This window comes from Chiloscyllium punctatum, chromosome 36, assembly GCF_047496795.1.
Source record: "Chiloscyllium punctatum isolate Juve2018m chromosome 36, sChiPun1.3, whole genome shotgun sequence".
Classification (NCBI taxonomy): Eukaryota; Metazoa; Chordata; class Chondrichthyes; order Orectolobiformes; family Hemiscylliidae; genus Chiloscyllium; species Chiloscyllium punctatum.
Window position 1 is genome coordinate 64,645,043 of NC_092774.1, and position 26,762 is coordinate 64,671,804.

The window sequence follows — 26,762 nt, forward strand, 5'->3', positions numbered from 1 at the left end:
TTGGACCCGTTCATGTTGCTCTATGTTGCCCACAAGCCCTTCCTGCACACGGGGCATGTGAATGGCCTCTCCCCCGTGTGGACCTGCTGGTGGATCAGGAGTGTAGATGACTGCACGAACCCCCTCTCGCACATGGGGTATGTGAATGGCTTCTCTCCTGTGTAGACCCACTGGTGCATCTGCAGGTTGTCCATCCAATTGAATCCCTGCCCGCACATGGAGCACGTGAATGGCCACTCCCTGGTGTGAATGTGTCTGTGAGTTTCTGGCACCGAGGGGGAAGGGAACCCTTTCTCACAATACTCACATCTCACCTCTAGGATTAAGCTTTTTTGTCCATGTTTTAACAAAAGGCTAGAATGAGGTCAGTACCTGAGTGAGCCTGGTGGTACCCAAACTGGTCACTCAGCAGCTCATAGCTGAGAGGATGTTATTCGATATGTAACATAGCTTTATCGATAATCGAGAGTATCGATAATAGGACGATTAATCCTGAGTTGGATATGTACTGCTACTTGTGCACAGGCAATCTGGCAAATTTCCATATTGTTGGGTAGATGCCAATGTTGTAACTGCACTGACGAGCTGAGAAAACTGAATGCAGTTTGTATTACACTCGGAGCAAGTGAATGATCTCTCCCTTGTGTGAACTCATTGATGTGTCGGCAGAAGTGAATTCTTTTCTCCACTCTCACCAGAATGAATGTGTTGATGTATCAGCAGGTTGTGGGACTATCCGAATCCCTTTGCAAACTCTGAGCAAGTAAATAATTTATCTCCAGTGTCAACTCGCTGATGTCGCAACAAGTTTGATGTCCGGCAAATTCCTTCCCACATACAGGGCACATAAACAGCCTGTCCCCAGTGTGAACTCGTTGGTGCACAGTGAGGTTGGCTGATTGTGTGAAACACTTTCCACAGGATGTTCAGCTAAACGGTATCTCCTCAGTGTGATAAGCAAATTTTTCTGGAAGATGGAATACACTGTGAATCCCTTTCCACATGTCGAGCAGTCAAAAGCTTATTTCCAGTGTGACTGTATCAATCAATTTCCAGCTAGACAGGGTAACTACAATCTCTTCCCATAGTCTCCACATTTACATGGTTGCATCGTGGCGTTAGAGTCTTCGTGTTGGTCCAGGACAAGTAATCAATGCAATGTGATGAGGTCGAAAGCATGTATTGTCAGTTTAAGATAGAGAGTGCTTTTCTCAACTTAAAGTACAGCCACAGCTGCGAGCAAAAGGTTTCAAATGTTTCAAATGTAGCAATTGGCTGTTAAATGGATACCTGTGTTCGGTTTGATGTTTTGGCAACAATTCAAATTTAATTAATTTAAGCTATGCCCAGGATACCAGAAGACAATGAAATTTGAATTTTATTGTTTTGATCCCTGGAAATCAATCAAATAAGAATTTAACGAGTCCTATGGGGGAAATAAACCCGGCATTTTGAAAATTAGTGGGAGAGCAACTGCCGATCTAATACCTTGCTCTCAGAGAAATTGAAAACACTCTCCATCAAAGGTACCTGTTCACGTGAAACATACAGTAAAAAGAAGAGCACCCAGGAAGATCAGCAGCTAGAAAAGTGAAAACATCAATGAAGAGGAGACTGTGTGGCCTTGAGATTAAGTTAATGTAACGTTTAATAAATATGTTATTAGAAAAGCATATTAAGTTGCGTCGAGCTGGGGTCAGATAGTAAGTAGTTAAAGAAAGGGGGTGTTGGATTTGTGAATAGGTTCTGTTTAGTGTTCACTATTAGAATTAGAAAAATATTTTCTTTCAATACTGGAATTTAGGAATTCTGTCACTCACATTTTAACAGATTATGAGGCAAGATGAGTTTTTCTGGGCGGTCAGTTTAATTAACAGGGTTTGATCTCCATGACGTAACAATAAGTATTATTCTTACTCACACACGGATTTATGGATTATGATTCTTCTTTTCATATGTAAATCTTCACCCCAAAATCCTGTAGGGGACTTTTACAGAAGTTATTCCTGTCAGTGCATGATGGAAATTCTGAATAGATACTTCTGGTTTCCCTGAAACATTGTGTCCTCTTGTTGACCAAAGCTGGAAATTCCTGTCTCAGAAGATAGTGGTTTTGTCTCAATGTAACTGGTCTAGTCCGAGCCAACCCTGGTTAGTGTTCTGTGAGAGGTGTTCAAATCTCAACAGGCCAGATAGGGGTGTTCCGTTAAGTCATTAAAAATCTGGACTGTCAATTATTGTATGATACCATTGGGCTCACCTTTCTCCGGTTAGACTGAAATGTGACTTTATTGTGGTTGATTCCTCACCGCCCTCCAGACAACGAGGGATGGACAATAAACACACGCCGGCTCAGAGGTGAACACATATCTCTTTTATGTTTCATCTCTTGTGTGACTGACCCCATGTCCTGCCCAATAGAAAGTGGGGCAGCTCGTGACGACATTCTGGAATTGGCGGGACACCGAGCCAATCAGAGTGAACAAAAGGCAGCGCCGAGTTGTTTATGGAGCATACGCAATGCGGGTGTCTGAGCTGGTGGCGTTGAAAAGTGAGAGACAGAGCTGGAGGGAGGGACTGGATGGGTTTAGGAACAACCTGCTGGGAAGTGTTTGTATTCGAGTTAGTACTGAACTCTGGGAAATTCTTTTACACCGGGTTAGAGTGGAAGAATTTCCCCACAGCAATCTCAAACCAAGAGGAACATTTGTCTCTCCTGCACTGGGAAGGAGAGGCTTCGGAGCGGCTGGTTCTTGAAGGTCAGTGAACTGCAATTCTCTCTCTCTGTCTCTCCCTCTCTCTAAAGAAACAAAAACATGTATCTACAGGAGGACAGTGTGTGTCTGAGAGCGGAGTTTATAGGTGATGCTTCTTCATTCACTCTGATCTTGATCTTCTTGAAGTGAGGATCTGTCAGTTATTCCAGTGATGGAGATGGAGGAAACTATCTGTAAGTATCCCACTGCTCTCACTATCTCTACTTTCATTGAGAGCTGAGGCTTGTAGAGGGCCAGAACGCGCCCTTTCACTGAAGGACATTTGTCAGCTAGTTGAGTTTTTCATGACAGTCCAGTAATGTTTCACGGTCAGTATTTGAGTGACTTTCACACAAATTGCTGATTCAAAGAACTCCGTGGTGACCCAATGGTTAGCACTGCTGCCTCTCAGCTCTGGGGACCTGAGTTTGATTCCAGACTCGGGTGACTGCGTGGAGTTTGCACTTTCTTCATATGTTTGTGTGGTTTCCTCTCGGTGCTCCTGTTTCCTCCCACAATTCAACGATATATGGGTTAGGTGGGTTGGTCTTGCTAAATTGCCCAAAATGTGCAGGGATGTGCAGGCTGGGTGGGTAAGCCATGGGGAATGCAGGGATATGGGGTCAGTCTGTGTGGGATGCTCTTCAGAGGATGGGTGTGAATTCAAACGGCCTGCTTCCACACTCTAAGGTTTTTATGATTCTTATATCCTTTTAGTATCATAAACGGTACGATTTCTCAATCTCTTATTTTTCCTGATTTAAGTTTGTTTCACAGAGTATCACAGAGACACATTTATCAGTGTGAATTCTAAGCAAATATCTTATCAGCATCTTAGAATGAGTCAGTTCATCAGGATTTGAAAACCATTAGATTGTCAATGTTTGTCTGTGGGAAAAGTTTGCAAACATCGGTGTACCCAGTGACAAATGGACAAGTCCTGCACCAGTTCCACAGATTGAATCGCATCCCACCATTCACAGCAGGGAGAGATTGTATCGCCACAGTGGCTCAATCCCAGCCTCAGCCGACTGTATCTGTGGAGTTTGCACATTCTCCCTGGGTCTGCGTCAGCTCCATCTGGGTACTCCGCTTTCTTCTCCCAATTCAAAGATGGGCAGGTTAGGTGAATGGACCATGTCAAATTGCACATTGTTTTCAGGTATGTGTCGGTTAGGTGTATTAGTCAAGGGTAAATGTTCAGTAATGGGGTAGGAGAATAGGTCTGGATGTCTTTATCCCCAGACGTTTGGTGTGGACTTGTGGACTGTAGGGATTCTATAAGTCTATTAACCCTGACCTGTGTCTGAGTGAGGAATCAGCTGATCATCCAATATGGAGAGACATGATCTACACCACAGACATCATGGAAATGTGCAAACTGTGGGAAGGGATACAAATGTCTATACATGCTGGAAATTCATTGATACAGTCACACTGGAGATAAGTCATTCATCTACTGTTTGTGGGAAGGGATTCAATCAATCACCCGTCCTTGAGAAACAAGAATGCACTCAGTGGGGAGAGGCCATTCATCTGGCCTGAGTGTAATAAGGCATTCTCTGTTATCAGCATCTCGACACACCAACTGGTAAACACTGAGAGATCTTTGAAATGCTCACATTGAGAAAAAAGCTTTAAACACAGACATGAAATGCTGATACATGAGTCCGTTCACACTGGGGAGAGGCCATTCCCCTCTCTGTGTGGGGAGCAATTTGTCCATTCAAAAAAACCTTCTGAAAGCCCAACGAATACACACTGGGGAGAAGCTGTTACCTGCTGCTTTTCTGGGAAAGGATTTACTCAGTCATCCCACCTTCTGAGTTCACACCTGACTCAGGCAGCTGTGCTGCTGCTGCTGTTCTCAATAAAATTCTGATGGATCTCAACCCCCCACCCCACCCCTACCCCCAAGGACACAGATGCAGTGGAACAGGGAAATGTGGCACTTGTGGTGTCACATGGGTAGGCCAGCAGAAGCCGGCATTGTGTTACTGTACTTCTCAGACAGAGAGAAACTCTGACTTTGAAAGAATGAATTATAAACGTGATGAATCAAAGTTTGTCCCATTGCAGGCAGGACTGGGCACACACCAACACTCACAGGCACAAAATCAGATTCACAGACAGCAACAAAGAAATTTTCAGACACAGGCTTCTGGGACAACGTGTGCCACTGCAGACAGTTTGTCATTCATACACAGACAGACACACTCAAACTTCCCTCCGACATAATCTGTGTCCCACTGCTTGCAGAGATAGTCACATCAACACAGAAAAACAGACATTAACACAGAGATGGAAGCGCAATACAGTCAGAGTGAGACACAGAATCACTGACTTTTACAAACATGTCCAGAGATATACTCAAACAATGTTGTGTTTAGCTGTGTGAAAATCCTTGTTTCCTTGTGAAATAAATTTGTGTCCTTTGGGTGCAGAATTCTGTGTTTCGTTGTCTAAATGAAAGTGTGCTGTGGCTGCTGCTGGTTTGAAACTGCAGCTTTGTCTCTGTGTGGTTTTAAGTCTGTAATCTGCGTGTGAGGTGAGGAGGTGGGAGAAGGAGCAGAGGGACAGACAGACAGATAGTTTGGACTAAACTATTGAGCTGCTGCTTTCTCTCACACCACCCCCGCTTCCTCTCTACTCACAACTTGTAATGCTCCATCCTGGGGGAGGTATACTCTCGGTAGAAGAGCTGGGTTTTGGGCTCAGAAGGGTCTTTAAGTCATAGACCTGAAGGTATTTAAAACAGTTCCTGTCAGCCATAGTTCCCCCTGCCATGTGGATGGAGCAGGAGGTGAGTATCAAAGGGTTTGTGTGTGTGTGTGTGTGTGTGTGTGTGTGTGTGTGTGTGTGTGTGTGTGCGCGCGCGTGAATGAGTGTGGTTACTGTGAGAGTTTCAGTGTCAGTTTTGATCGATTAACCACCGTCCATCATCCCCACACCGTCCCTGAACCAGCCAGACTGACGTAGATTCTAGGAGCAGGGCCTGTCTCTCCTGGTTGAGAGGGAGTGTATGAAACCACAGAGAAAGCTGGGACCCACTGGAATTGTATCCCTTCCTCAGTCTCTCTATGTTCTTCCCTAACTTCTGTTTTTCTGACTTTTCTCCCTTTTCTCGCTCACTCTGTGTCTCTCTTTCTTCTTGTCTTCCACTCCCATCCGTCTGTCCTATGGGTTCAGGAACATAATTGTTTGAAGTTTGCGTCACCTACTGACCCTGATCACACCCTGTACGAAAACGTTCTTCCTAATGTCACTTTTACTTCTTTTCCTCGTGATTTTAAAACTCTGCTGAATGGTTGTCGATCCTTTCATGCATGGGAGCATTTGCACTCCATTATTCCTGTGTCTTGATCCTCATGACTTGATAAACGTCAATCAGGCCAGCTTTCAACCTACTGTTCTCCAAGGAGAACTGTCCCAACTTTCCAATCTACCTTCATTACTGACAATCCTCATACACGGCACCATTATCGTCAACCAGTTCAGCGCTGTCTGCAATCACTTCACTTCCCCGCTTCCTGAAATTTCACTCTCACAATTGAGCAATAATGCAGCTGGAGGATTCATTCAGAGTCGGAGTGCGCGGGCGAACTACGTGCAATACTTGTTTTCACTTTGAGCAAGTGTTTCCTTTCACCATGTTTGCTGTTCTGGGAGCTCGACCCCATCCCTCCTTCAGGCAGTCCGATCTCGTTGAATCAATGTGCTTTTTGAGAAAATTGCGCCGGCATTTCTGCATAAGGCAACTTAAGAAATGAGGGCTCGTCCGCGATTGGAACCCGGGATCTCTCGCAAACTCCACCCCACTGAAGGCACGAGGCGAGAATCATACCGCTAGACCAACGAGCCACAGTCAAGAGCTGCCCTGACCCCGGACACTTCAAGCACCTTCCCCTTGAATCAGCTGAGACTTGCTCAATATGAAATACGTTTGAGTTGCTCCAAGAATCGCAAATAGCAAAGAGATTCCACAACATTTGCTTCTCATTCCGTCTCCCTGCGCCCAGGACGCTGCTGTTTGTCCCGTTCCCAGTAACTGGACTCTCTCCATTGGCGGATAATTAAACCATTTTGTTTCTACTTGCAAACTGTTCTGGGGGAGGGCAGAGCCCATTCGCTCTTCTGCTCTCTCTCAATCACTTGGGATGGGAGACGTCAGTTACACTAATGCGTAGGAAATTGGCAAGTTTTAACTACATTACAAAAGTCTGTAATCAAAGAGACAGAAAGATGCTGTGATGGTGGGACAGAGAGAAATGGACACCGGAAACTGTTCCCTCAGGTATATCCATATGAGTGTATTTGTGTGCAGCCTGCTCGGTGTTCAGAATTCGTCTTCACACAGCAATCCTGCAGAAAGACTTTTCTTACACAGGCGTCTGTTTCTTTGCTGCGAACGGGCAGCAGTGAACATCTGAGCCCCAACTGTCCCAGATGAAGTTAAAAATGAGCCATTGTTTCTCCCTCAGCCGCTCTGTCCCAGAGACAGGGAGAGGGACGGCATAAACGCGTGACGTCATTCCGCCGCAGCCTGAAGCCGTTCAGTCCATCATTTCCATGTGACTCTCTGTCACTTGTATCTCTCCGAGATGATTCCCAATCGGTGATATGTGTCCTCATCATGGGAACTGTGTCTGTGTGGTGATGCTGCTTTCGAAATGCTGACCGTCCTGTCATTCCCGTCTGAACCGGAGAGGGGAATTATTGCAGGGAATGAATACGACTGCAAATAATGTGGCTTTGTGGTTCAGTGGTTAACCCTGCTGTCTCATAACGGGACCTGAATTCGATCCTACCCTTGTGCGGCTTGTTTGTGTGGAGTTTGTTCAATCTCCCAGTGTCTGCGTTGGTTTCCTGCGGTGCTCCGGTTTCCTTCCACAGTCAAAAGATGTGCAGGTTAGGTGGACTGACCATGCTAAACTGCCCCATAGTGCCCAGAGGTCGGGAGGTTGGGCGCATCAGTCAGAAGTAAATGTCGGGTCTGGCTGGGTTACTCTTCGGAGGGTTGATAAGGACTTGTTGAGCAGGAGGGCCTGTTTCCACACGGTAGGGATTCGAATTCGAATTGTTCCAACTTCACCAGCTCATTCCCATTTCAGAGAAGAGGTGTTAGGATTCAGTTCAGAGCAGACCGGCGGGAAACAACTCAAATCTCCACAAGCACTTCCCCTCAATTGTGTAAATTGGGCCAGTGTTTAGTGACATATTCAGCTCAGATGCTCGAAGATTTGGGAAGCAGAGGCAAAGGCAAGATATAGAACAGAGTCCCGTTACAAAGGGAAGCAATAGCAGACGATAGTTTCGATCGAGGGACATGAACCCAGCAGCCTCCCGCTGCGCCACTCTACTTTCCCGCACGGAGTGTTTTCCACAGGTCCCTTCACCCTTTCGTCTGGCGCGTGGCATGCACCTTCGAGACTGATGTCAAAGATCTCCACTGCTGTCGTGTTATATGGTGTTCCGCAGACGTATGGAGGCTGTGTAAATATAAACTGTTTTCTAAATTCCCACATTCTGTTGGTCGAACTGTGATTTAACTCTGAATCATAACATGCGTAGACGGAGGCCATGCGGCCCACCTTCACTCTGCTGGTTGTACACCGTAAGTAAACGCGTGTCTCAATTCGTATCATTCTCTTTCCTTTTCCGTGTAAATCTGCGCATCTGAACATGACCACAAGCATTGCCCTCCTCAACAAAGAATAGGAGAAGACCACGCAGACCTCCACGAGTGTGTCACCTCAACTGTGCACATGGGGCCAGTATATCAACGAGAAATATTTATGTTGAGTTTTTTGGGAGCAGATGAGAAGGCGAGGTGTAGAACAGAGCACCCTTAGACGGGTAAGCTGCTAAAGACGACATTACGTGAGTAGGAGAGAATACGACATGGCGGATTTCAGGCCCTAAAGTCATGGAACTCGATATTGAAGACTGGGGGCATGTAGGGTCTTCAAGTGGAAAATGAGACGTCGTTCTTCCATCTGGAGCTGAGCTTTGCATGTCTGAGACAGAGAAGTTGGCCAGGGAACAGGGTGGCGTGTTAAAGTGGCGGCAACCAGAAGCTCAGGGCCTTTTTTGCGGGCAGAATTGAGATGTTCTGCGAAACAGTCACCCAGTTTATGCTTCATGCTACTTTGGGGAAACCACACTGTGAGCAGCGAATGCAGGAGACTAGGTTGTGGCAAATGTGCAGGTAAAGTGCTGCTTCACCTGGAAGGTATGTTCGAGCCCTTGGATATTCAGGAGGGAGCAGGTAAATGGGCAGGTGTTACACATTCGGCGGTTACAGGGGAAATTGCCTTGGGACAATGGGAGGTGGGTGTGGGGTGTTGCGAGTGAAGGAAGAGTTGACCCGATGTGTAACCCTGCCCACTTACCTCCTCTCACATATAAATCCGTGAAGTTAGAAGAACATTCCATCCAATGATTCAGTACCACGTGACTCACGAACTAATTTGTATTCATGTTCCGGGGCCCGCATCATTATTGTGTCACAGCAGCTGCAGGCCATCATCGGGGGCTCGCCCTATGACGTCACGGTACGGCTGGAAGCCCCGGGACAGATTATCAAAGAAACTTCCCTGTGGGTCAGGGCAACCCTGCATCAGGAAGCACTGGGATGGTCAAGCACTATCAGTTAACATGGGGAACACATCGCCACATTCCGCAGCCTCGAGGCAAATTTCCCGTCCTTCTGCTTAAAGTTCAAGAGCCCTCAGACCGAAATTCCCCAGGTACGTTTGGAAGAACATTTTCCAGGTGTTCGCAAAGTACATCTATGAGCAATTTGTTAAAGTTTGAATTTTGCGAGTGTTGAAATTATGTGCTTTTCAGTGAAATCGCAGTTCGAAAAAACAGAATGTGGGAATTTAGACAGAGTTTATATCTGCGCGTCGGCGATATGCCTGCGGGTGCGTGATGGGAGCATTCCCCAGAAGGGAAACCATCTCTCCTATTCACTCAATCTCCTGTTTAGCAGCTTTCCCGTATAACGGTGCACTGTTCTGCACCTCGCCTACTCATCTGCTTCCCAAAACACTTCGACATAAATATTTCACATTGATATACTGGCCCAATGTGCACATGTGAGATGACACACTCGTGGAGGTCTGCGTGGTCTTCTCCTGTTCTCTGTTGAGGAGGGCAATGCTTGTCACTGGTCACTCAGGTGTCAGAGAAAAGTTTCGAACGAAAAGGGTTTAATTTTCTGCCAGTTGAAAGGGCCCGGTTCCTGGAGATGGGACAAACGGAAGCAGGGAGACGGAATGAGAAGCAGCTGCTCTGGAAATTGTTTGTCTGACCCCATTAAAAGCACATAACCCAAGCCAAGCAGGAGCAGCTAACACACCGCCCCTGGGTGGGCTCGAAGCACCAACTTTTCAGTTAACAGCCGAATGCGCTGGCCAATCGCGGCACAGAGACAGGCAAGGACAAAAGACCATCGTTTAGGGGAGGCTATTAGTGAATTCAAAGTTGAAGCCTGCCCCGCCTAGAACTACAATTGTGGTCTATCAGTCTTAATTTTCATAAATAAAGTCTGGGACATTAATTGTGGAGACACTGGGGACAGTCTGATCCCACTCTCTGCAGACACATCCATGTCACGAGAAACTAGCTTTCTTACTCCGGGGCCGGCGCCCTTCCAGCCTTTCAGTGTTATGCCTATTCCCGAGTTCTCTCATTGGCTCGCAGGGGAGAAGGGGTTTGAATTCCTGATGTGCAGAAACGACAATTCTTTCAATGTCTCAGATCAGTTCGTGTGCCCAGAACATCAGAGTCAACCTCCCGGCCTCTTCAACAAGGGGACGGTGTCTGGACTGTCTCTGCTCAATCGGACAGGTCATCTTTCATTCTCCTCTAAATCCGCTTCCCAAAGTGTTTCTAAAGGTTCACAAAGCTGGAGACTGGGATTTCTGTTTTGCTTCATGAGCATTGGAACATTTTTCCATTTCCTAACTGACAATATTTTGCCAAAATCTCTTCCCAATTGTACGCCTTGCCTCATGTCCAGGGATGAGAAATTTCCATTTTCGGGAGACATTCCCAAGGTTGAGAACGTTCCCTTTGGAGCAAACAAGGATAACTGGAGATTTCCTGGGGCTGTTGGTAATGATGGGAGAAGAAGCGGTGGGAATGGGCAGATTAATGATCAGAAGAACCAATTGCCACTGACCAGAGTCAGTTACCAGAGGACAGGGATTGAAGTTCTTGAATGAAAAGCAGCACTTGTGCCTAATAAACACAGAGAATACTGCAGAAAGCCAACAGGTCGAGCAGCATCTGTGGAAAGGTAAACAGAGCTGACGTTGTGAGTCTGGTACGTTGTTTGTTCAGAACCCGAGTTTCCTGCATGACAATCAATTCCCAGACATGAGAAAACGGGTCTTTATTGAGACGGGTTTTGTGAAGTTTGAGCGATAATGCAACCAACAGTAAGTTATTTAAAATCGCCAGAGATGAAAGCATAGCCAGCAGGTTACCACCCTGGGCGGGGAGCCCCAAATGATCTCTACGCCAACACCTTAAGTGTTCGGCCACAACTACACGCCCAAAGTTGAGGTCTAAACTTTCTCATGGAATACTTCTAACAGGAAAGGTGAGTATTGGGCTTATCCTGTCCGCGCCATAGCCCCAACGTTTCCTGTTCCCCTGGATTTGATCAGGACAGAGGAGGCTGATGGGAGATGGAATTGAACTAAACACATTGATGAGAGATAGAGCGGGTGGGAAGGATCCATTCCCATGCGGAGAGAGATTAATAATCAGGGCCGAAAATAAGGAGCCACTTCAAGAAATTTGGGGTTCATTCAGCAAAGCTAATGTAGAACTGTTCACAGAAAATTGTGATGAAAGTCTCTCGAGTTATTTTGATGAGAAGTGTTGATGATGCTAATACAATCGATAGGATGAACGTAGATTGGTAAATGTATTTGGTGACAGTTCTGTTCTAGCCCTGTGAGCGAAACCTGGATCTGAAGGAGTAGAAGGGACATTAACAGCATCGATCTGAAATTGGACACGTGACAAGAAACAGAGCCATCATGAACAGTTGGCTTTTGAAATGGAGAAGGTTTCTCGTGAAATTAGCTTGAGGCTTGAGGTATGCAAGGTCAAGATAATTTAGGTAAAACACAGAAACGCTATTCTCATGAGCAGACAGTGAAAGGATTACAAGACAAAAAATAAACATTTTCGACAAGTGATACAGGGGACTGGGAAGATAAGTATTATAAACTGTGAACAGAAAAGTTCTGGAGCACAACACTTACATTCAAAGACCTAAAACATCCAGGTCCTGATTAAACAGATTGCATTGTGGTGCTTGTTTTGCAAAACATCCACTTGCAATGTCCTACAAAAGAGTGACAAAACCCATCCCTCTCAGCCCAGGATAGAAAATCCGAAGGGATGAACGTTTGCTGATTTTCTGAAGATTCACAGAGCTTAGACTGGGTTTTGGTGATTGTTTCTTTTCCAGTGCCAGGAGCCGCAGTGGTTGAGGCGTTGAGTTGGGGAGAATAAAATGTGGCCGTGAGCAGCTTGTGGGGCTATTTCAGCTTCCCCTCATATGACTGCGCTGTGAGTTGACTCAGATGTTCTCAGGGACATTTACTGACGCGAGACAGTGAAAGGATTCTCATTCCCGCAGATCGGGAATTCAAACCGTATGCCGGCTTCAGGACAATGAGAAAGATTAATTGGGGTGTGTGAAGAAGCTGTGAGCTGCATTTCAAACAGGTAGGTGGAGTCAGATGCATCATCCATTGCGCCCAGGCCTTGTGGGTATCTAACGCCGCCATGCTGCAGAGTTCTGACGCCAAAACGGACATGCGCAGCAATGGGAACATTAACAAAGTGAACAACCAAAGATAATCACCGTCACTGATTCCCTTCCACAGGCCCAACTTTGTGAAGCAGTATCTTTCACTGGCAAAGGAAACACCCTTGTCCTCAGGTGCCTGCTTCATTTCGATCACGATTTCAAGCACCTCACTGTTCTAGTCTCATTTCCAAACACTTTGCTCATAGCCTCAAAAGAAGCTCTGAGGGTATCTGCTTGTTCCACCCGAACAGGCAGTGGGTTGCAGATTCCCACCAGTCCCAATTTGAGTGAAATATTTTTCCCCCACCACTGATTTGAATCTTAAAGAAGAAGCCGGGGAGCAAGCTCCCTTTCTTTTCGACGACATTTCTCATTTTGTACTCGGAAGGGTTCACACCTGCGTGGGGAAACCGCAATGGATTTCAAGTCTATCGCATTAACCACTCGGCCCACGAATACAGAACCACACTGACAGCTTGACTTCCCAGGTCTGTCTGCCTGTGGAGCTGAGAAAGAGTGAATCATCGCAGAGTTTGTTTGAATCCAATCACTTCACAGTGATTCGAAAGGGTTAAATATCTGCACATGGTGTTTGCAGATATTTAGGTGTTTCACCCCAAAAGATGAAATGAACTTTCAATTAGAAATTGCAGGAGGAACTCAGCAGGTCAGGCAACATCTGTGGAAAGAGAATCAGAGGCAACATTTCAAAATTGTGTTTTCACCGACAGGTACTGTCAAACCTGCCTAGTTTCTCTTTTGGTCTCGTCTTCTCAGCAAACGCAGTCCCTTCCGTTAGACATCAATTCAATTCAGAAACCCCTTTGTGGAGAAGATTTCCGTTTGGGGAAAATTTTCCTGACGCCATTAAAAGCGCACAGCTTCGAAGCCAAAGAAGGGCAGCGAACACACCGCCCCTGGGTGGGCTCGAACCACCAACCTTTCGGTTAACAGCCGAACGCGCTGACCAATTGCGCCACAGAGACAGACGCTGACGCGGGCTGCACCATCGCCTGGTGATTTTATAATTCAGCCTCCCCGCCGAGAATTACAATTGTCGTCTATCAGTTTTACTTTTCCATAATCAAGCCTGGGAGATCTCTTGTGGAGATACCGGGGACAGTCTGCAGACACATCCATGTCACGAGGAACTAGCTTTCTTACTCCGGGGCCGTCGCCCTTCCAGCCTTTCAGTGTTTTGCCTGTTCCCGAGTTCTCTCGTTGGCTCGCAGGGGAGAAGGGGTTTGAATTCATGATGTGCAGGGACGACAATTCTTTCATTGTCTCAGATCAGTTCATGTGCCAAGAACATCAGAGTCAACCTCCCGGCCTCGTCAACAAGGGGACGGTGTCTGGACTGTCTCTGCTCAATCGGACCGGTCATCTTTCATTCTCCTCTAAATCCGCTTCGCAAAGTGTTTCTAAAGGTTCACAAAGCTGGAGACTGGGATTTCTGTTTTGCTTCATGAACATTTGAACATTTTTCCATTTCCTAACTGACAATATTTTGCCAAATTCTCTTCCCTTGCCTCATGTCCAGGGATGAGGAATTTCCATTTTGGGGAGACATTCCCAAGGTGGAGAATGTTCGCTTTGGAGCAAAGAAGGAAAACTGGAGATTTCCTGGGGCTGTTGGTCACGATGGAGGAAGAAGCGGTGGGAATGGGCAGTTTAATGATCAGAAGAACCAATTGCCACTGACCAGAGTCAGTTACCAGAGGACAGGGATTGAAGTTCTTGAATGAAAAGCAGCACTTGTGCCTAATAAACACAGAGAATACTGCAGAAAGCCAACGGGTCGAGCAGCATCTGTGGAGAGGGAAACAGAGCTGACGTTGTGAATCTGGTACGTTGTTTGTTCAGAACCCGAGTTTCCTGCATGGCAATCAATTCCCAGACATGAGAAAACGGGTCTTTATTGAGACGGGTTTTGTGAAGTTTGAGCGATAATGCAACCAACAGGAAGTCATTTAAAATCGCCAGCGAAGAAATCATAGCCAGCAGGTTACCAACCTGGGCGGGGAGCCCCAAATGATCTCTACGCCAACACCTTAAGTGTTCGGCCACAACTACACGCCCAAAGTTGTGGTCTACACTTTCTCATGGAATAGTTCTAACAGGAAAGGTGAGTATTGGGATTGTCCTGTCCGCGCCATAGCCCCAACGGTTCCTGTTGCCCTGGATTTGATCAGGACAGAGGAGGCTGATGGGAGATCGAATTGAACTACACACATTGATGAGAGATAGAGCGGCTGGGAAGGATCCATTCCCATGCGTAGAGAGATTAATAATCAGGGCCGAAAATAAGGAGCCACTTCAAGAAATTTGGGGTTCATTCAGCAAAGCTAATGTATGACTGTTCACAGAAAATTGTGATGAAAGTCTCTCGAATTATTTTGATGAGAAGTGTTGATGATGCGAATACAATCGATAGGATGAACGTAGATTGGTAAATGTATTTGGTGACAGTTCTGTTCTAGCCCTGTGAACGAAACCTGGATCTGAAGGAGTAGAAGGGACATTAACAACATCGATCTGAAATTGGACACGTGACAAGGAACAGAGCCATCATGAACAGTTGGCTTTTGAACTGGAGAAGGTTTCTCGTGAAATTAGCTTGAGGCTTGAGGTATGCAAGGTCCAGATAATTTAGGTAAAACACGGAAACGCTATCCTCATTAGCAGACAGTGAAAGGATTACAAGACACAAATTAAACATTTTCGACAAGTGATACAGGGGACTGGGAAGATAAGTATTATAAACTGTGAACAGCAAAGTTCTGGAGCACAACACATACATTCAAAGACCGAAAACATCCAGGTCCTGATTAATCAGATTGCATTGTAGTGCATTTTTGCAAAACATCCACTTGCAATGTCCTACAAAAGAGTGACAAAACCCATCCCTGTTAGCCCAGGATAGAAAATCCGAAGGGATGAACGTTTGCTGATTTTCTGAAGATTCACAGAGCTTGGACTGGGTTTTGGTGATTGTTTCTTTTCCACTCCCAGGAGCCGCAGTGTTTGAGGCATTGAGTTGGGGAGAATAAAATGTGCCCGTGAGCAGCATGTGGGGCTATTTCAGCTTCCCCTCATATGACTGCGCTGTGAGTTGACTCAGATGTTCTCAGGGACATTTACTGACGCGAGACAGTGAAAGGATTCTCATTCCCGCAGATCGGGAATTCAAACCGTATGCCGGTTTCAGGACAATGAGAAAGATTAATTGGGGTGTGTGAAGAAGCTGTGAGCTGCATTTCAAACAGGGAGGTGGAGTCAGATGCATCATCCATTGCGCCCCGGCCCTGTGCGTATCTCACGCCACCATGCTGCAGAGTTCTGACGTTAACACGGACATGCGCAGCAATGGGTTCATTCACAAGGTGAACAACCAAAGATAACCACCGTCACTGATTCCCTTCCACAGGCCCAACTTGGTGAAGCAGTATCTTTCACTGGCAAAGGAAACACCCTTGTCCTCAGGTGCCTGCTTCATTTCGATCACGATTTCAAGCACCTCACTCTTCTAGTCTCATTTCCAAACACTTTGCTCATAGCCTCAAAAGAAGCTCTGCGGGTATCTGCTTGTTCCACCCGAACAGGCAGTGGGTTGCAGATTCCCACCAGTCCCAATTTGAGTGAAATATTTTTCCCCCTCCACTGATTTGAATCTTAAAGAAGAAGCCGGGGAGCAAGCTCCCTTTCTTTTCGACGACATTTCTCATTTTGTACTCGGCAGGGTTCACACCTGCGAGGGGAAACCGCAATGGATTTCATGTACATCGCATTAACCACTCGGCCCACGAATACAGAACCACACTGACAGCTTGACTTCCCAGGCCTGTCTGCCTATGGAGCTGAGAAAGAGTGAATCATCGCAGAGTTTGTTTGAAACCAATCACTTCACAGTGATTCGAAAGGGTTAAATATCGGCACATGGTGTTTGCAGATATTTCGGTGTTTCACCCCAAAAGATGAAATGAACTTTCAGTTAGAAATTGCAGGAGGAACTCAGCAGGTCAGGCAACATCTGTGGAAAGAGAATCAGAGGCAACATTTCAAAATTGTGTTTTCACCGACAGGTACTGTCAAACCTGCCTAGTTTCTCTTTTGGTCTCGTCTTCTCAGCAAACGCAGTCCCTTCCGTTAGACATCAATTCAATTCAGAAACCCCTTTGTGGAGAAGATTTCCGTTTGGGGAAAATTTTCCTGACGCCATTAAAAGCGCACAGCTTCGAAGCCAAAGAAGGGCAGCGAACACACCGCCCCTGGGTGGGCTCGAACCACCAACCTTTCGGTTAACAGCCGAACGCGCTGACCAATTGCGCCACAGAGACAGGCGCTGGCGCGGGCTGCACCATCGCCTGGTGATTTTATAATTCAGCCTCCCCGCCGAGAATTACAATTGTCGTCTATCAGTTTTACTTTTCCATAATCAAGCCTGGGAGATCTCTTGTGGAGATACCGGGGACAGTCTGCAGACACATCCATGTCACGAGGAACTAGCTTTCTTACTCCGGGGCCGTCGCCCTTCCAGCCTTTCAGTGTTTTGCCTGTTCCCGAGTTCTCTCGTTGGCTCGCAGGGGAGAAGGGGTTTGAATTCATGATGTGCAGGAACGACAATTCTTTCATTGTCTCAGATCAGTTCATGTGCCAAGAACATCAGAGTCAACCTCCCGGCCTCGTCAACAAGGGGACGGTGTCTGGACTGTCTCTGCTCAATCGGACCGGTCATCTTTCATTCTCCTCGCAATCCGCTTCCCAAAGTGTTTCTAAAGGTTCACAAAGCTGGAGACTGGGATTTCTGTTTTGCTTCATGAACATTTGAACATTTTTCCATTTCCTAACTGACAATATTTTGCCAAATTCTCTTCCCTTGCCTCATGTCCAGGGATGAGGAATTTCCATTTTGGGGAGACATTCCCAAGGTGGAGAATGTTCGCTTTGGAGCAAAGAAGGATAACTGGAGATTTCCTGGGGCTGTTGGTCATGATGAGAGAAGAAGCGGTGGGAATGGGCAGTTTAATGATCAGAAGAACCAATTGCCACTGACCAGAGTCAGTTACCAGAGGACAGGGATTGAAGTTCTTGAATGAAAAGCAGCACTTGTGCCTAATAAACACAGAGAATACTGCAGAAAGCCAACGGGTCGAGCAGCATCTGTGGAAAGGGAAACAGAGCTGACGTTGTGAGTCTGGTACGTTGTTTGTTCAGAACCCGAGTTTCCTGCATGGCAATCAATTCCCAGACATGAGAAAACGGGTCTTTATTGAGACGGGTTTTGTGAAGTTTGAGCGATAATGCAACCAACAGGAAGTCATTTAAAATCGCCAGCGAAGAAATCATAGCCAGCAGGTTACCACCCTGGGCGGGGAGCCCCAAAGGATCTCTACGCCAACACCTTAAGTGTTCGGCCACAACTACACGCCCAAAGTTGTGGTCTAAACTTTCTCATGGAATAGTTCTAACAGGAAAGGTGAGTATTGGGATTGTCCTGTCCGCGCCATAGCCCCAACGTTTCCTGTTACCCTGGATTTGATCAGGACAGAACGCGTTGAACAATTGCGCCACAGAGACAGGGTATGGGCTGCGCTGCACCATCTCTTAGGGTCGGCTATTAGTGAATTCATAATTCTGCCTCCCCGCCGAGAATTGTAATTGTCGTCCACCGCGCAGTCTTGCGAGAGATCCCCGCTTTCTTAACTTGACTTGTGCAAAAAATGCCCGATTCGTCTTCTCAAAAAGCACCTTCGTTCAACGAGGCTGGGCTCCCTGGAGTACCAATGGGACTGGGAACGTGGAAGTGATATGATTGGAGATAACATTGAACAGCTTGACGTGTTTACTTCCCTAATTTTCTTATCCGTATGCCAGTTGACACGTGGCTTGGCCAGTAATGTTATTACACACACTGGAGCAGTGGGATTTGAACCTGAGCCTCAGGGCTCGATGGGAGACTCCAGCTGCACCCTAAAAGAAATCTCTCGGAAATAGGTCCTCTTCTGTTGAATGAGAGGAAATAGCTTCCTCCTCTTAATGAGACACGACCACTGTACCCTCCATGCCCATTACAATAAATTGAGCCGTCTCCTGTTGAATGAATGAGTGGGATCCCCTCTCCGAGCTCCAAGAAGCGGGGGGCCAGGCTGGAGGCTGGATTTGCTCAAGGCTTGTATCTATTAACTTATTTAAATGGTACCTACTGTATGGGGCTATGGTTTACATTAAAACCGGAGGATCATGTCAGAGTGTTTGTTTATATTTAGCAGTTGTAGTTTGTAAAATACACTCCCTGGAGGAGCACCTTCTATGATGCTGCATTTCTTGCCTTCTGCCCTTCCCCCATTTGTTATCTCACATCTCGCTTTTACATTTTCGGTCAAATTTAATTTCACATTAATCAGCCTTGGTATTCACTGTGTATTATTAATTAATCTGTTGGATTGTTGAAAAACAAGATTAATGGTGTAATTTCAGTTATGTTGTCTGAGTTTGACATTAAATGTGCAGGTGTGAATGCCAGTAAATTGTAAAAATAAATCAAGAACTCGTGCTTTTTAAACAAAAAGACGAGTTCAAGAGTATTACTGGCGTTGTCTCCTTTGAGGATGATGAATATAGTCTGACCAAAAAACCATTTCATGCAGTCACCCAGTTTAATTAAAGTCTTTTGGAAAATAATTCTGGCAGGAAAAAAATTTATACAACCCAAAATACGGTTTGGTAGTCATGTGTATTCTTATCTTTTAAGCCGTAACAGATGGTATTGCGTGGCGGTTTGAGACTGAAACTTCGTTGGAAAGAATGTAGATTGATGAGGGAAGTCAAAATGGCAGAGTCTGGGGCCACAATCTATCAGTCTGACTTGATTGCATGAGTGGTGGTTCTTCAAAAGCACCTTCCAAGCCATGACCTCAACCACCAAGAACAGACAAGTGTGAACACAGGATTTCGACTGCAAGATATATCGCATTGTTTCTTTGTTATTTCCCAAAATGCTGGATCTCACTCCTGAACATTGTTGCAGTCCACATCACATTTGTGAAGCAATTTAAGAGGCAGCTCAGCACCACCTTTTCAAGGTCAGTTTGGGAAGAGTTGTTGGCACAGTCAATGATATTCACATCTCATGAAATAATCAAAGAGCACAGGGTGTTGGAGACTGTATGTTAGCATGGGTAGAGGATTGGCTAACTGCCACAGTTGTGATCAGGATGGCAACTTGTAACTACTGGTGTACCACAGGGATCAGCGCTAGGGTCAACATTATTTACAATATATATACGAATTACTTGGATAAGTAAAGTGAATGTACTATTGCTAAATTTGCAAAAGAGACAGTTGATGTGAAAGCAGATGGTGAGGATGACATTAGATATCTGGAGAGGGATAAAGACAGGTTCAGCAAATGAGCGAAAGCTTGGCAGATGGGAAAATGAGATAATGCAGTTTGTCAGGAGGTGAAGAACTGAATATTAAATGGAGAAAAGTTTAGAATAGAGGGATTTGGAATCATGTCCACGAATCTCTTCATCCAATTTCAGTGAGTAATAGGGAGGCAAATGGGAGGTTGGCCTTTTCAATAGAGTATAAATGTAGGAAGGTTATAGTGAACCTATGTAAGGCATTAGTCAGGCCACAACTGAACACTGTGAACAGTTTAGGGCCCTTTACCTGAGGAAAGATATATTGGCATTGAAGGCAGTCCAGAGAAAGTTGACCATGATGATATCAGGGATGGAAAGAATGTCTTAAGAGGAGAACTGAATAGGTTGGGCCTGTGCTTATTAGAAGTTAGAAGAATTAGAGGTAACCTTATTGTCACCTACAAGATTCTGAGGAGAATTGACAGGCTAGGCGTAGAACAGTGGGTGAGTCTGGGACCAGAGGAAGTAACCTCCAAATAAGAGAATGCATGTTTCGGACAGATAGGATTTTCTCCTGAGGGCAGTAAATCTGTGGAACTTGATACGACAGAGGGCTGTTGAGCCTGGGTTGTTACGTGCATTCAAGGCTGAGATAGTTGTTTTTTTTTAATCAGTAAGCGAATTGAGGATTATGGGACAATGGCAGCAAAATGGAGGAAATGTTTCACAGAATAATCGTGATCTGAATAAATGGCAGAGTCAACTCAATGGGCTGAATTGAATAGTAATTAGTAATGAGGAAAAGGATACAACTGGCAATTAGAGACCAGTCAGTGTTGGGAAGCCTAGAGATTATAGGGAGTTGGTGGCATTTGGGTATTGTTACTGGATTTAACATCTGGAGTTTCAAATTGATGCTGCTATGGCCCCGATGCAATTTGAAATCAATTTATGTATCTGGAATATAAATCTTATCGCTGCTTTGGTGATCTTATCAATTGTCATAAGTACCGATCTTGTTCACTAATAACCTTTTTTAAAGGAAGGAAATCTTCAGTCTTCTTCCAATTTGGTGAATGTGTAAACTTTGATCCAAACACATGTGGTTGAGTCTTAACTGCCCTCTGAATTGGCACTTGGCTTTTCTTTGGGAGACAAAGTGTCACGTTCCATGAATGAATAAAGAAAAATATTCAGGACAAGGTTGTCAATGTCACTGTCAGTGAAGGGAAGATTGTGATCTAGTGATACTGGTTAAGCAGCCCTGAGATCTCGGTCTTCTGAGAACAAAAATTAAAGTCCCATCATGGATGCTGGTGGACTTTATTTTCAACGAATAAAAAGATCTGGAAGTGAGAGTTTGTCTCTGTACTGGCAACCAGGAAACCATTATTGGCTAAGACAATGAATTACAGATGTTGGAGATCAGCAACAAAAGGCACAATTGCTGGGGAAACGCAGCAGGTCTGGCAGCATCTGTGGAGAGAAAACAGTTAATGTTTTGAATACAGCCTAATTTTGAAGAGCCACCAGACTCAAAACAGTAACACTGTCGTCTCCTCATAGATGCTGCCAGAACTGTTGCTTTTATCCAATCATTACTGATTGTTGTGAAAGTGTTCTTTAAGGGAGGGAAATCTGCCATTCACAACCCTGCACACGTGTGTGCACGCTCACATCATGTGACTCCAGACCTACAACAATGTGGTTGACTCTCAACTGCCTTCTCAAATGTAGCCAATTGCTCGGTCCAAAGACCATGAGGGATGGTGAGCAAATGTTGGACGGGCTAGCAACAATCCCATGCCTCAAAATATTTTCTTATATTTTATAAAGCATAGGTTAATGAAGGACAAACAAAATAAACTGCTATGGGAAAGTCATGCCCAACTAACCTGATTTGCTTGTTGTTATAAGTATTGTTTTAAAATCCTCTTCAGAGAGGACATTGGTTCCATCATTGTTGCAATACTGCATGCAATTCTGTGCTTTCTGCTACAGGAAGGGTGTTGTGAAACTTGAAAGGGTTCAGAAAACATTTACAAAGATGTTGCCAGGGTTGGAGGGTTTGAGCTACAGGAAGAGGCTGAAGAGAGTGGGGCTATTTTCCCTGGAGATTGGGAGGCTGAGGGGTGACATTGCAGACATTTATAAAATCATGGGGGGCATGGGTAGGGTAAATAGGCAAGGTCTTTTCTCTTGGGTGAGGGAGTCTAAAATTAGAGGGCATAGGTTTAAGATTAATGGCAAATGGAGTTTAATATAGATAAGTGTGAGGTCTTACATTTTGTATAGTCAAATCAATGTAGGAATTTCATGGTGAATGGTAGGACCTTAAGGAGTGTAGTGGAACAGAGGGATCTTGGAGTACAGGTTCACAGTTCTCTGAAAATTGAGTCACAGGTAGAAATGTTTTGCCACACTGGCCACATGGCATTCAGTGTAAAATACCGAATTAGAGTCGTGATAAGCACACATACCAACAAGCACCAAATCTGTTTCATATACAGTATTTCAAAACAAGAGATGGAGGGGTGCAGGTTCATAGCTCCTAAAAGTGGAGACATGGATAGACAGGGCGGTGAAGAAGACTTTCAGCATGCTTGCTTTCATCAGTCAGAGCACTGAGTACAGGAGTTGGGATGAATTGTTGCAGCTGTCACAGATTCCACACAACAACATCAAGACGTGACCCTGTCCTCCCCAGACTGACAGTCCCTTTGCAGATCAGGGGGAAGACACCCCTTTAATTGTGATGAACAGAAAACATGCCATCCTACAAAAAAAGGGCTGTGTTCACAAATATTTGGACAGAAGAAGGAAGTTGCAGTCTGGGTGAAGATCAATCTTCATTCAGAGAGAGAGGAAGAGCAGCAGCAGCTTCAAAGTTCATGGTCCAACTTCTGAACAGACCTTGTCTGATTTGCAGATGTTTCTGCTTGTAATATCGTACTGCAGCATATTGTAGATCTTCAGTAAGAGTGTCAATACTGCACTACAGAGGTCCATTCAACAACTTGAGTCCATGTGAACTCTTCGTGGAGGTATTCAGTCTGCCCAATAACCGTGTTGGTTGACAGTTACATATATATCTACACAAAGATCTTTGGCATTGAGAGGAAATAATGTTCCACAGTAACTAGAATTACGTTCAGATTTTCTATCATGGACTGACTGTGATGACCTTTGCAATCACTTCACAGGAATATTACAAGAGAAGAATTTGGCGGCAGAAATCTCAGACCAAACATCACATCAAAGTCTCACAGTCACTTGATTTACGAGGACGTGGATATTGATGGCCTTGAAAACAAAGGGGAGAAGGTCTGTCTGCTCAGTTCGGTTTTAGACGTCAGTGCGACAGGAAACTCAGAGTCTCACATACCCACACACCAGACTAGTGAGTGGAACAAGCTTCACAGACTGAATGAGAGTATTCCAATTATCAGCGGGTTCACCAGTAACACCACACACATGCTGTAAGTGTGAGCGTGTATTCAACTGATTGTTCAGGTCTGAGACAGACGAGGGCACCTGCCCCATGGAGAAACCGTGGAAATGTGGGGAGTGTGGGAATGGTTTCCCTTCCCCGTCTGCGCTGGACATTCATCTGCGTTTGCACACGGGGCAGCGACTGTTCACCCGCACTCAGTGCAGGAAAGGCTTCACTCAGTTACACCACCCCCTGGCCCACCAGCGTGTCCACACCAGCAAGAACTCGTTCATCTGCCCTGTGTGTGGGCAGGGCTTCACTCAGTCACACCACATGCTGCCGCACCAGCGGATCCACACCGGGGAGAAACCGTTTTCCTGCTCTGTGTACGGGAAGGGCTACACCCAGTCGTATCACCTGCTGCTCCGATTCCGCGTCCACACTGGGGAGAAGCCGTTCACCTGTCCCATGTGGAGCAATGACGAGTGCGATTCCTCCACCCTGCGCAAACACCAGCGCATCCACACCAAGGAGCGGCCGTTCACCTGTTCAGTGTGTGGGAAGAGCTTCACACAGTCGTGCAACTTGTGGAGACACCAGCAACTTCACAAGTGAGATGGCGCAGGGATTCGGGTTGGATTCTGCTGTTACCATTGCCGAGAGTCACATCTTGAACGCTGTTTCGTGGGTGAAGTGGGAAGGGCAAGGGGTTTCTATATGCTGACGGGCCGCACCCTCACCCTCTTTACTTCCAGTGAGAGCTGACCCTCTCTGAGCCTGGGATTGCACCTTCCCTACGGAAACAGTCCACAAAAGCGGCTGAAGTGCAGGTAGATCTGAAATAGATACATTTGTCTCTGTCCCATTGAGTCTCCAGCACAGTCGATCCAATTGGCCTCTGTCAGTGTTTATGCTCCACCTGAGCCTCCATCCACCCCTTCATCAGCATACGCTTTACCCCCTACTCCTCCCCGCCCAAGCCTGTGCCAATTCCTAATCCTAACTTAGACCTGCTATTTATTGCCAATGCATGGTTTCGGTCCCTGTATTCACCTCCCATTCATGTGTCTATCCAGATACACCTTAAGTGTTGCTAAGGTGCCTCTTTCCACCACATCCACTGGCAATGCATTCCAGGCATCTACCATCTGTGTGAAAAATCTTCCCTTTCAATTCTCTCCCTGACTGTCCCCCTCTCGCCTTGAACCTGTGCCCTCTTGTAGTTGACTCTTCCACCCTGGTGGGGGGGTGGGGGTGGGGATGGGTGGGGGGGAAGCCTCTGACTATCTAACAGACTATCTGACCCAACACCAAACATCCAAGGAATAATCCACACAGACCAATTTCCTACCCCTATTACTTGACATTTACCCCTGATTAATGTCCCTAACTTTCACATTCCTGAACACTGTGGGACAATTTAAGCACGGACAATCCAACTTAACCTGCCAATCCCTGGGCAGTGGGTCATTTAGCATAGCCACTCCACCCTAACCAATACATTTGGATTGTGAGACGAAACCAGAGGAAAGCCATATCGACACCGGGAGAATGTGCAAACTTCACACAGACAGTCGCCTGAGATTGAAATCGAACCAGTTTCCCTGGTGCTGTGAGGCATCAGTGCTAATGATTGAGCCACCACGCCGCCCCCGTCCAGCCAATCTGTGTGTCTCATCATTTTGTTGAGGTCATCCCTCCGCCTCCATCTTTACAGTGAATATAGTCTTGGTTTATCCCATCTCTTCTCGTAATGAGACCTCCAGACCAGGTAATGTCCTAGTGAACCTTCTCTATACCCTCTCCCCAGAGCATCCATGTCCTTCTGGTAGTGTGGCGACCGGAACTGCACACAATATTCTGAATGTGACCGGAATAAATAGCTGTAACATAACTTGCCAACTCTTACATTCAAGGCAAACGAGCTTGTGAACCTTCTTGATCACGTTACCCGCCTGTATTGCCACTTTTGCAGATCAATATAGCCAGATCCCTCTCTATGCCAATGCTCATATGTGGTCTGAAATTTATCGTACAATCCGTGTATTTTCTATGTATCTGCATCCAGCTTCACCTTAATTGCATTTCCCTCTTTATCTCTTTCCCCCATCCTCATCCCTCCACACATCAGCATATCATAAGAGTATAGGAGCAGAAGTTATGCCATTCGGCCCATTGAGTCTGCTCCACCATTCAATCATGGCTGATAAGTTTCTCAACACCATTCTCCCTGTAACCGTTGATCCTCTTGATACTTAAGAACCTAGTTAGCCCCATCTTAAATGCATTCAATGATCTGGCCTCCATAGCCTTCTGGGGCAGTGAATTCCATAGATACACCACTGTCTGTCTGAAGAGGTTCTCCTTATCTCCGTTCTAATAAGGTCTTCCCTTTACTTGAAGGCTGAGCCCTCCGGTCCAAGTTTCTCCTACCAATGGAAACATTTTCCCAACATCCACTCTGTCTAAGCTGTTCAGTATTCTGTAGGTTTCAATTAGTTCCCTTGTCATCTTCTAAACTCCATTGAGTATAGACCCAGAGTCCTCAAATGTTCTTCATATCTTAAGCATTACACTCCTGGCACCATTCTCATCAACCTCCTCTGAACATGTTCCAGGGCCAGTACATCCTTCCTGAGATATGGGGCCCAATACTGGGTCCAGTACTCCAATTGTGGCCTGACCGGAACCTTATAGACCTTCAGAAGTACATCCCTGCTTTTATATTCAAGTCCTGTCAAAATAAATGCCATTGTTGCATTTGCCTTCCTAACTACTGACTCAGCCTGTAAGTTTATCTTGAGAGAATCCTGGGCTAGAAGTCCCAAGTCTCTTTGCTCTTCGGATTTCTGAATTTTCTCCCCATAATCCTTCTGTTCCAGGGTAGCAGCAGAGATTTCCAGACACACTGATTTGTATTCAGGGATATCCAGGGATCTCAAGAACTGCCAGTATCTCAGGAAGAATCGTTATTCCAGGAGGAGGCAGAGAGGAGCGTGGTGTGCACCTGTAAACTCCAGAACTTCCCTAACTTCATAAGTCAACAATAACTCTTTCTGGACCAAGAAACGAAAGGGCAGATGAGAAACTGTGACACCACAGGAACTGAAATTAGGCCATTCAGCCCATTGAGTCTGCTCCACCATTCACTCATTCTTGAGTATCAAGGGGCTCAAAGGTTACAGGGAGAATGGGGTTAAGATACAGATCAGCCATGATTGAATGGCAGAGCAGATTCAATACTATAAAAGGCCTAATTTCTGCGAGTTAACCATCCCTGGGAAGAAGGAAGCAACACAATAAGTTGTTTCTTGGGACAGGTAAGATAATGTTGTTTAATAATGGTGTGACAAAAGGACAATTAATTC

The 26,762-nt window shown here is 45.7% G+C and overlaps 1 long non-coding RNA gene and 2 other non-coding genes across 3 annotated transcripts in view; 1 reads left to right on the top strand and 2 right to left on the bottom strand.

Annotated features, from left to right (window-relative positions):
* LOC140460607 (uncharacterized) overlaps nt 1-26,762 on the top strand; it is a 115,006-nt gene that overhangs the window by 50,307 nt on the left and 37,937 nt on the right. The window lies entirely within an intron of this gene.
* Nucleotides 13,507-13,580, bottom strand: trnan-guu (transfer RNA asparagine (anticodon GUU)). The gene has a single exon. It is a non-coding gene; the product is annotated as a tRNA-Asn (tRNA).
* On the bottom strand, nt 16,858-16,931 carry trnan-guu (transfer RNA asparagine (anticodon GUU)). The gene has a single exon. It is a non-coding gene; the product is annotated as a tRNA-Asn (tRNA).